The 10,818-nt window shown below is 42.8% G+C and overlaps 1 non-coding gene across 1 annotated transcript; it reads left to right on the top strand.

Annotated features, from left to right (window-relative positions):
- The first annotated feature begins 10,293 nt into the window (after positions 1 to 10,293).
- On the top strand, positions 10,294 to 10,364 carry TRNAG-GCC (transfer RNA glycine (anticodon GCC)). The gene has a single exon. It is a non-coding gene; the product is annotated as a tRNA-Gly (tRNA).
- Positions 10,365 to 10,818: the final 454 nt, after the last annotated feature.

Below are 10,818 nucleotides of genomic sequence, written 5' to 3'. Positions count from 1 at the left end.
AATCAAATGAATGTCTTCCAATAAATGGAACTCAAACTGATAACGACTGATTTATTTGCATCGACAGACATCTGTGTGCAATTTAGAGTCGGCAAGTTTAGGATTCGATGCATCGAAAAGGGGAAAAACTGACTCAGTGCCTATGAAACTACCACAAATGAAATAATGTCTCTAGAGTATGAAAGTGATCGGGATCAGATACCGAGAAAGGAGAATTATATACAATCTGTACAAAAATCAGTCTGCAGTCATAAGAATCGAGGGCTTTGGAAAAAAGGTAGCAATCCAGAAAGAAGTGAGGCAAGGCTGCAGTTTGCCCTCTCTCCGTTTCAATGTTTACATAGAACAGGTGATAAAGGAAATCAAAGATGAATTTGGAAAGGGAATCTAAGTCCAATGAGAGGAACTCAAAACCCTGAGATTTGCCAATGATATTGTTATTTTATCTGTCTCTGCAAAAAATCTGGAGAAATTGCTGAATGGTATGGACAGAGTCTTGAGGAAGGAATACAAGATGAAAATAAATAAGTTCAAAACATCAGGTGATGCAGGAAATATTAGATTAGGAAATGAAGCCTCAAAGGAAGTAGATGAAGTAATGAGGACAAAAAATGCAGACTAGCACAAGCAAGGAAGGTCTTTCTTAAGAAAAGATCTTGTTCACCTTGAATATTGATATAGGAATTAGGAAGGTGCTTTTTTTAAACATTCGTCTGGAGCGTCGCATTGTATGGAAGTGAAACATGGACGATAACTAGCTCAGAAATAAAGACAATGGAAGCTTTTGAAATGTGGTGTTACAGAAGAATGCTGAAGGTGAGATGGATATATAGAATCACAAATGAAGAGATACTGAATCGATTTGGTAACAGGAGGTCGATTTGGCTAAATATGACCAGAAGAAGAGATAGAATTATTGGGCACATGGTAAGGAAACCAGGACTTGAACAGTTGGTTTTTGAGGGAAATGTACGTAGTAAAAACGGTAGGGGTAGACCAAGGTATGAATATGACAAGCAGATTAGAGCAGATGTAGGATGTAATAGTTATGTAGAAATTAAAAGGTTAGGACAAGATAGGGTGGCGTGGAGAGCTGTACCACACCAGTCTATGGACCGATGACTCAAACAACAACATGATGACATGCGGCCTCTTTGGTAAAAGCCTTGTGTATGTCTCTCGGTCATGGCTATCCATGAATACTTCGCGAAGAACAATAGCCTGGCAACTGGAAAGGGCACGTTATTGTCGGGTTCTTAATGTCACTTCCACTATAACCTGTATAACTTTTGTGCTATTTCCGTCTCGTCTCCACTAGCAAGGCGATCTCCAAATGGAGGATGGTCTGGCGCGGAAAAGCAGTGCCATTTACAACGGAATTTAGTGGAGCGCTGTTTCCAGATTCTGTGTTTAGGAATTAACAACTAAAACGTCTGTTAATCTAAATCGACTTTCAACCTATTAGGTCGTATTACGTACATTTAGTACGTGTTGAAGAGATGTGAGTTCGGATCCCATTGGTGTCCGGTTGGCCATTTTTGTTCTGTACTCTGGACCTCGTAAAGATTCCACTATCTCTTATCTCAGTAATATGTGGGATAGAGTGATTAGTGGTCAGACCTGGTCGCTTTTAACCGTATGAATTAACCTGGTACTCATTTTTTTGTAAACTGAGTGAATCCTGAGTAGGAAATGACTTTCCTAAATGTTTCGATTACCTGATGTTGAATCGAACCCATGTTAACTGAGCACGCCTTTACCGCCTGAGCCAGGTAGGTCCTTTTCCTCTTTCATAGGGCTATCAAATCAAACAACCAGAAAGTATGTCTCGAGCTGAAGACAGCGGGATAAGACAGCTTTGAAAAGTGGGACAAATTTTTTTGTGATAAGCAGTCTATTAACAAAATCGAGCAAAGATTTGACTTAATTATACCTTTAGTTACTTGAGTAATTCCTCAATGGAGTTTAAAATTTAACTGTATTTTTCTGTTGATCCATTGGCTCGTTGTGGGTTTTTTTTGTTAAAAGTTCATCAATCATGGGCAACGGCTGAGTGGTAGAATAACACCCACGGTATCCCCTGCCTGTCGTAAGAGGCGACTAAAAGGGGCTCCAGGGGTTCTGAAATTTGGAGCGTGGGTTGGCGACCACGGGGTCCTCAGCTGAGTCCTGGCATTGCTTCCACTTACTTGTGCCAGGCTCCTCACTTTCATCTATCCTATCCGACCTTCCTAGGTCAACTCTTATTTTTTTCCGACCCCGACGATATTACGTATGGAGGCCTAGGGAGTTTTTCATTTTCACGCCCCTCGTGGCCCTTGTCTTCCTTTGGCCGATACCTTCATTCTTCGAAGTGTCGGATCCCTTCCATATTTGTCCTCTGATTAGTGTTATATAGAGGATGGTTGCCTAGTTTTACTTCCTCTTAAAACAATAATCACCACCACTGAGTGGTCAAGTAAGTGATGCTGATAGTCAGGACACCAGTTGCTATGGTATCTCGTACATATTCTGAGTTAAGTAGCTCTCTTCTGCTCAGGCGGCTAGGACTATACAGTCCACCGCTGGTCCCTAAGCCGTTAGAGGAGAGATTCTCACTGGGACTATGTGTAAGTTGGGTAGCACCCTACATCACCCAAATCTACCGGGATCAGGATGTTTTAAGAAACTTCAGATCTATGGGAGTGACGGCGTTCCCCTTTCATTTGACATGCCAGGGACTCTTTGGAAACAACTTGGCGAACGAAATGGAATTCGATAGGGTGCCATCAGTATGAATGGGGTTTGTGGAAGAAATTAGAACTGTAAAGTGAAGTGTGTACAGAGAAGGATAACGATGGAGAAACTCCAGGACGAGGAAGTTAGAAAAAGTACATGGGTGTGATTAGGGAAAAATTTCAAAAAATAGCCAGTCAGCATAGGATACGGAAAGAGAAATTGGGATGCTATAGTAGAAACAGCGTAGAAATTCCTAGAAATGCCTTTAAAGATAGGAAGAAGCGAACGTCAGATGTAGAAACAAAATTGCACGCAAATGAAAGAAATAATAGCTTCCACTCCAGGAAAGGCTTGATTAAGCGACAGGGAAACCTTTCTGGACTGTAATACAGAGCCTTAGAAAACGAGCGAAAAAGTCTACTGCTGCCAATCACCATGTTCTGTCTAACGATAATAAAGGAGGAGGGGAGGGGAATAACTGGGAGGGTGGTATAACGAACGCGGAAGTACTGGAGGGAGTGGGAGAAGAGAGAAGTATGCTAGCTGTGATTAGAAAAATTAAAGCAAAATTGGATAGGACATGATCTACAGAGTCTCCGCACGGAGTTTCTACTCTGCGCTACGGTAGGTGACTCAGCCGACCTTATGGCGCGCGCGGCCGCCCTGCTTTAAGCTTGTATATATGAAATCTTATAAAGGATGTTGGAACTGTCGTTCTTCATGGGTTACACAGGCATTGTATCTGGCTGATGTGAGTGAGTTCTGCCACTGCTATGTTTCTGATTTCATTTGTAATGTTTCCTTTCAGTTCCTCCAATGTGTGAGGATTTGTTCGATACGCTTTTTCTTTCAGTTCACCCCACAAGTAAAAATCGCACACTGTTGGATCTAGAGTACGAGGAGGAAATAGGCCAGCACTGATCACTCTGTCTGCAAACACTTCTGGAATTGTAGGAAGAAAATCTTCTGCTGTATGAGCAGAAACCATCCACACGATTGTTCTTCTTTCATCAACTGACGGAAGAACGGCGTCAGAATGTCATCTTGGCACCTCTCTGCGTTTAGTGTCGTATCGAAAATATAGGCCCAATTATTGGTCTTCCACTAACAGCACACCAAACACCAATCTCCCTGTCATAATGAGGAACTTCACAAGCACCATTATCATTTTCTGCACACCAATAGCACGGTCATTAAGATGAAACCAGAACTTTTACATACGAAAATACGGTGTTGCAATGATGACTGTCTCACCATGTTAACAGCTGAGATTCAGACTGGCGACTGATGCTTGCCAGGTCGAACGCGTGCAGGCTGCTTCCAAGGTCAAGAAATGTGCGCGCGGCTCGCGTACTCTAGCTGCCGTAGCGCAGAAGACAAACACCGTGCGTTCAGTCTGGGTTTATACGACAGAACCTGTACAATATGTAAAAGGATGGTGAAAGGGAAACAAGAAAGGGGAAGGAGGAGACACGAACTATTAAATAGATAGCATTAGAAAAAGAAAGGCTATGCAGAGCAAAGAGAAGGGTACAAGTCTGAGAGATATGGAGGATACAGCCATGTCTAAACCTGCCAAAAGGCAGAACAATCTATGATGATCACCTTCAGCAGATTAGCAAATCCTTATGTGTTAACACGGGAGGACTGTGCATTGAGTCTGCCACTGCAAAGTTGCGTCTTAGAAAGGTGAGTGAGTCCGAACACTCCTTCATCCGTTGGCTTACTCGTGCTCGTTCTTCTCTGTTTCGTACGTCTTCTACCCTGATTCCACACTTTTCTAGATCACGATGGAGTTCTTTCTTTCACATTTCTCCTGGAAAGTGAGAATCCAGTTGGCGAACCTTTTTGTTGTAACGCCCAGTTGTCCATAGAAAACTAATCTCCTTTTCTTCATCGTGGTAGTGACATTTTCAAATCTCACGTATAGTTCTTGGTTTGGTCTTAAAGCGGAAAGTAAATCTATCTGTTGATTTTCTGGGTCCAATGATCTTTCTTAGAAACTTCCTTCTTTCTTTCCCAGGTCTGAGAGTCCCTTGCTGACTATTGTCTATGAGCATTCTGGTTTGACTACAGTACTTTAACGCCTGAATTTGGCCTGACAGGAGAGTGAGTTCTATTTGTATTCTGACATAGTCTGAACAACGTCTCCATCTTCTCGCCCGTTCTTCAATTTCTTCCCTTTCACTGATGTCTGGAATCAGAATCTCACCTAGGTAGGCGTTTTTGAATTTCTTAGCCCTTTTGAAGTAATCATAGCCTACTATCACGCCCGTATACAACTTATCCAGTCGTCGTACAACTGGTTTCTGGCGCTAACGCCGTAATAAGAGTTATCCCAGCTTTATTCCTTGTTCGTACAACTGGCCCTTAGTCTTCATTGTCCAGAATGGACCTGTGGCATTTATGCTTATATAGCCCGTCTTTTCAAAAGATATTTGCAATCCTGTTTTTCTGCAGTTTTCCTTGAGAACTTCAGTCTTCATATTTCTCTGCAAAAAAGCACATCATCAGCATATGCGAAACATTCAAATTTAAGCCCTGTTATTTTGTGACCCAATTTACTTCCATTTGGGAAGCTGAACTGATCCATTTGTTTTCGCCATTCCCTGACGACTTTCTTTAAAACACAACTGAACAAGATGATGATGGTGATGATGATGATGATTATTATTATTATTATTATTATTATTATTATTATTATTATTAATTATTATTATTATTATTAGCTGCGACCTACGAATCAACATATCGGACGCACATAACAAAGTTCATTTCCATAGGCGCACAAATGCAATTTTGATGCAAGTCAGATGGAAGACCAGACTTCCCTACACGAGCAGACATAACACATCACTCAAAAGGTGATTTAAAATATGTATTACACATGAGTAAATGAATAATACCACATATTTACACATAGTACAATAACTTTACCAATATGCGTCTACTGCTGCCAATCACCATGTTCTGTCTAACGATAATAAAGGACGCGGCAGCGCGTTGCCAACTGTGAAATGACAAAATGAAATGTGGCAGGCGAGTTGCCAACACAAAAGCTGCAACATTATTATTATTATTATTATTATTATTATTATTATTATTATTATTATTATTATTATTATTATTATTAAGGTAAAATATTTTCAGGTGAAATGTCGACATGATCTAACTTCAGTTTTCATACGTATGAACACTGCCGCCGAGTGAATTTCGTTCTTCTTGTATCCTGAAGGCATTGAAGCGCACTGTTGATTTACGGTTTTAGATTACTTATTGTAGAGGACGTATCAAATATATCAAAATTCACGGTTTAGCTCTCCACACGGTATAATATAATATGTATAATAGGTCTCCACGCGGTGAACCATTTAGAACTGTTCACAGTTATTCCTAGCGGAGAGAATCTGACGCCTTGTTTACATCGGGCTTCAGGCTACAGCAAAGAAATTGTATTAGAAATTGATCGCCATACGGGCTACCCACATTACTTCGCTACGTGACTGTTACAAGCTATTAACAGCCGGAAATACGTACGTTTCCTCGCCGATTGCCTCACCGCAGATGTGTAGGAGTGTGCTTTTAAAGTAACAATGCATGTGTCGTAAATATTTCTCAACTACACCAGTAGTTCTCTTGGTATACTAGAAATATATTGATCAAATAGTACATCAAAACCGCCGCAAGCCTACGGATATAACAGTAATTTTCTTCAACACGTAAGTTTGGGACGGCCAACGAATCCCTAGTCGGCAGCCTTTCATCCCCATATTTCTCCTGTGGTCCACCCACCCTAGTGATAATGAGTGTTCCCTGTCGGTTCCTTTCCTTTGCGATGGCCGTTTGCATGTCGTTTAAAGGGACAGAGAGCACCTGCCAGTAGCGAGGTTGCACATTTCGTGTCGCCTATTGAAACACATTAGCATTTAATTTAGTCCGCCTCTGTGGTGTGGTGGATAGTGTGATTAGCTGCCACCCCCGGAGGACGTGTTCGATTCTCGGCTCTGCCATGAAATTTGAAAAGTGGTACGAGGACTGGAATAAGGTTCATTCAGCCTCGGGAGGTCAGCTGAGTAGAGGGGGTTTCCATCAACCATCCTCGAAGTGATTTTCCGTGGTTTCCCACTTCTCCTGTTACCTAACTTAATGCCACGGCCTCTTCCTTCCCTCTTCCGTCTCTATCCCTTCACAACTTCCCATCCCCACCATAACGTCCCTGTTCAGCATAGCTGGTGAGGCCGCCTGGGCGAGGTACTGGTCTCCTCTCCAGTTGTATCCACCGACCCAAACTGTCACGCTTCAGGACACTGCCCTTGAGGCTGTAGAAGTGGGATGCCTCGCTGCGTCCGAAGGAAAAACCAACCCTGGAAGGTAAACGGATTAAGAAAGAAAAGCATTTAATTTATTCTTAAGATAAAATATAATATGAAAGACTGATCATGAACCCCAGCACTAAATATGGAAGTATATTTTGTAGCGTGCATTGCCAGTGCGGTGGTCGCAGATATTAGAAGAAAGAATGAAGGAAGGAAAGTTATTGGTTTTACGTCCCACAAACTACTCTTAAGGTTTTCGGAGGAAAGAAAGAAAGGAAGAAAGGAAGAAATGCCAAATAAACTAGACAAATGACTTTCAAACAGCCGTAAATGATCGTCATGAGCTATTTATACATACAAGTAGCAGGTCTCTCAAAATACCAAACTTAAATTCGTAAGAAAGTAGGCCTATTAAAATGTTACTTTTATGCAGCTAATATCAGGGTTTCGCTTCCAAAAAGAAAAGTCCGGCTACATGGCTAAATGATTAGCGTGCTGGTCTTTAGCTCACGGGTACCCGGCTTGATTCCCGGTCATGTCAGGTACATTGATCTTTACTGGTTAATTCTGAGTGCCGTTTTCAGTATTAGCATGACGAATACAATCCTAGTGAGATCACACACTAACTTCAAGCGCAGAGTGGCGCTAGTGGAGCCTAACACCTACGCTAAACGGTCAGCTGTTTTACACTGCTATGCAAATAACCAAATACCCTACAACACTCAATTCCTCAGCCCTATAAATAATACTGTCAGAGAGTTATAAATACTATTCTTAGTCCCCACGAAGAAGTATCCTTGGATTTTTATAAGAAAATACACGAGATAAAATGAAATATTACGAAAAGCGAAAGCCATATTATGTCCGCCTCTGTGGTGTAGTGGTTAGCGTGATTAGCTGCCACACCCGGAGGCCCGGGTTCGATTCCCGGCTCTGCCACGAAATTTGAAAAGTGGTATGAGGGCTGGAACGGGGTCCACTCAGCCTCGGGAGGTCAACTGAGTAGAGGTGGGTTCGATTCCCACCTCAGCCATCCTGGAAGTGGTTTTCCGTGGTGTCCCACTTCTCCTCCAGGCGAATGCCGGGATGGTACCTAACATAAGGCCACGGCCGCTTCCTTCCCTCTTCCTTGCCTATCCCTTCCAATCTTCCCATCCCTCCACAAGGCCCCTGTTCAGCATAGCAGGTGAGGCCGCCTGGGCGAGGTACTGGTCATTCTCCCCAGTTGTATCCCCGACCAAGAGTCTGAAGCTCCAGGACGCTGCCCTTGAGGCGGTAGGGGTGGGATCTCTCGCTGTGTCCGAGGGAAAAGCCGACCCTGGAGGGTAAACAGATGATGATGATGATGAAAGCCATCTTGTCCTTTACAATCTAAAATACTTGTTAAACAGAGCACATAAAATATTAAACATACACCAGATTGCAAATAACTTTCCTCAGATAAAGTAAATGACTTAAATTACCCACCAAAACTAGTTTGAGGCCACTTTTGATACTTTACGGATAGCAAAGCAAAGTCATCTCCGTAGAGGCCATGAAGTCCCTTGGAGGGGTGGAAGGTAAAGGCTTCCACTATCCGTAACCTCGGCACTCGATGGGGTAGAGTGGTTAGCTCTACGCCCGGCCGCCTTTGCCCCCCAGGAATTAACCTGGTACTCATTTTTGGTGTAGGCTGAGTGAACCTCAGGGCCAAGTGCACCTCCGGAAGTGGAAATCTCGTTTCTTAAATTTTACGACTTCCTGACGGGGATTCGAACCCACGTCCTTCCGGGCGAACCGAGTACGCCTTTACCGCCTCGGCCAGGCAGCCCCTATAGTATACCGATAGACTTAGAAAATTGTCGAGCTTGAACATCTCTGCGGATTTCTCTCTCTCTGAAGAACTGGCACTCTAAACAGTGGTAGACCGGTTAGGAATAATATCCAAAGTGTGTTCAATACAGCAGCCAACTCCTGATGGTACAAGTGAAATTGCCTCAATCGAGTCAAGACACTCGTACAAAATATCACCCCACATTGACCTAAACGAGTTCAGTTTTTTTATGAATTTATCTTTCAGTTTGGAAAAGAATGCCACACACACTTATAGACGGACATGTTAGAAACCTCGTGCCACTGCCGGATCCATAATCTCTATAATCAAATTTTCGGGAAAATGTAGGTCACATATTGCTTACCTTTACGCGAAATAAGTCACGCCCACTTCGCAGACTTTATTTTCTTTTGGTGGCGTAAAAGATCTTCTACCATCCAGCTTCCTTTCGTAACACGATTTACAACTAGGAACCAGTCAATCAATACTGATCTGCATTTAGGGCAGTCGCCCAGGTGGCAGATTCCCTATCTGTTGTTTTCCTAGTCTTTTCTTAAATGATTTCAAAGAAACTGGAAATTTATTGAACATTACCCTTGGTAAGTTATTCCAATCCTAACTCCCCTTCCTATAAACGAATATTTGCCCCAATTTGCCCTCTTGAATTCCAATTTTATCTTCATATTGTGATCTTTCCTACTTTTAAAGACGCCACTCAAAGTTATTCGTCTACTAATGTCATTCCACGCCATCTCTCCGCTAACAGCTCGGAACATACCACTTAGTCGAACAGCTCGTCTCCTTTCTCCCAAGCCTTCCCAGCCCAAACTTTGCAACATCTTTGTAACGCTACTCTTTCGTTAGAAAGCACCCAGAACAAATCGAGCTGCTTTTCCTTGGATTTTTTCCAGTTCTTGAATCAAGTAATCCTGGTGAGGGTCCCATACACTGGAACCGTACTCTAATTGGGGTCTTACCAGAGACTTATATGCCCTCTCCTTTACATCCTTACTACAACCCCTAAACACCCTCATAACCATGTGCACAGATCTGTACCCTTTATTTACAATCATATTTATGTGATTACCCCAATGACGATATTTCCTTATATTAACACTTAAGTTCTTACAATGATCCCCAAAAGGAACTTTCACCCCCATCAACGCTGTAATTAAAACTGAGAGGACTATTCCTATTTGTGAAACTCACAACCTGACTTTTAACCCCGTTTATCAACATACCATTGCCTGCTGTCCATCTTACAACATTATCGAGGTCATGTTGCAGTTGCTCACAATCTTGTAACTTATTTATTACTCTATACAGAATAACATCATCCGCAAAAGCTCAACTTCATAGAACAAACGGCTCAACCAAACTGTCCTTGGTGCCGGATCATATGAACATGAAAAATACAAAGATAACTTTCTGAAGGGCGTACTACAGGCATCGGTGGTTCAGTGGTAGAATGCTCGCCTGCCACGCGGGCGGCCTGGGTTCGATTCCCGGCCGATGCAAGTTTTAAAAGTCCTTTCAGGTATATGGTAATCTACAAGTCTCTGTACTTTTAATACTATTTGAGCCACTAAGTCGTATTTTGAAACTTTTTTTTTTATGTCCGCCACTGTGGTGTGGTGGTTTGCATGATTAGCTGCCACTCCCGGAGGCCCGGGTTCGATTCACGCTCTGCCACGAAATTTGAAAAGTGGTACGAGGGCTGGAACGGGGTCCTCTCAACCTCGGAAATTCAACTGAGTAGAGGTGGGTTTGATTCCTACCTCAGCCACCCTAGAAGTGGTTTTCCGTGGTTTCCCACTTCTCCTCCAGGCAAATGCCGAGTTGGTACCTAACTTCCTTCCCTTCGTTTCATTTCCTCTTCCTTGTCTACCTCTTCCGATCTTCCCATCCCGCCACACGGCCCCTCTTCAGCATAGCATGTGAGGCGACCTGGGCGAGGTACAGGTCATTCTC

Source organism: Anabrus simplex, chromosome 1 (genome assembly GCF_040414725.1).
Source record: "Anabrus simplex isolate iqAnaSimp1 chromosome 1, ASM4041472v1, whole genome shotgun sequence".
Lineage (NCBI taxonomy): Eukaryota > Metazoa > Arthropoda > Insecta > Orthoptera > Tettigoniidae > Anabrus > Anabrus simplex.
Note: the sequence above shows the minus strand (reverse complement) of the source record. Positions and strands in the feature narration are given on the sequence as shown.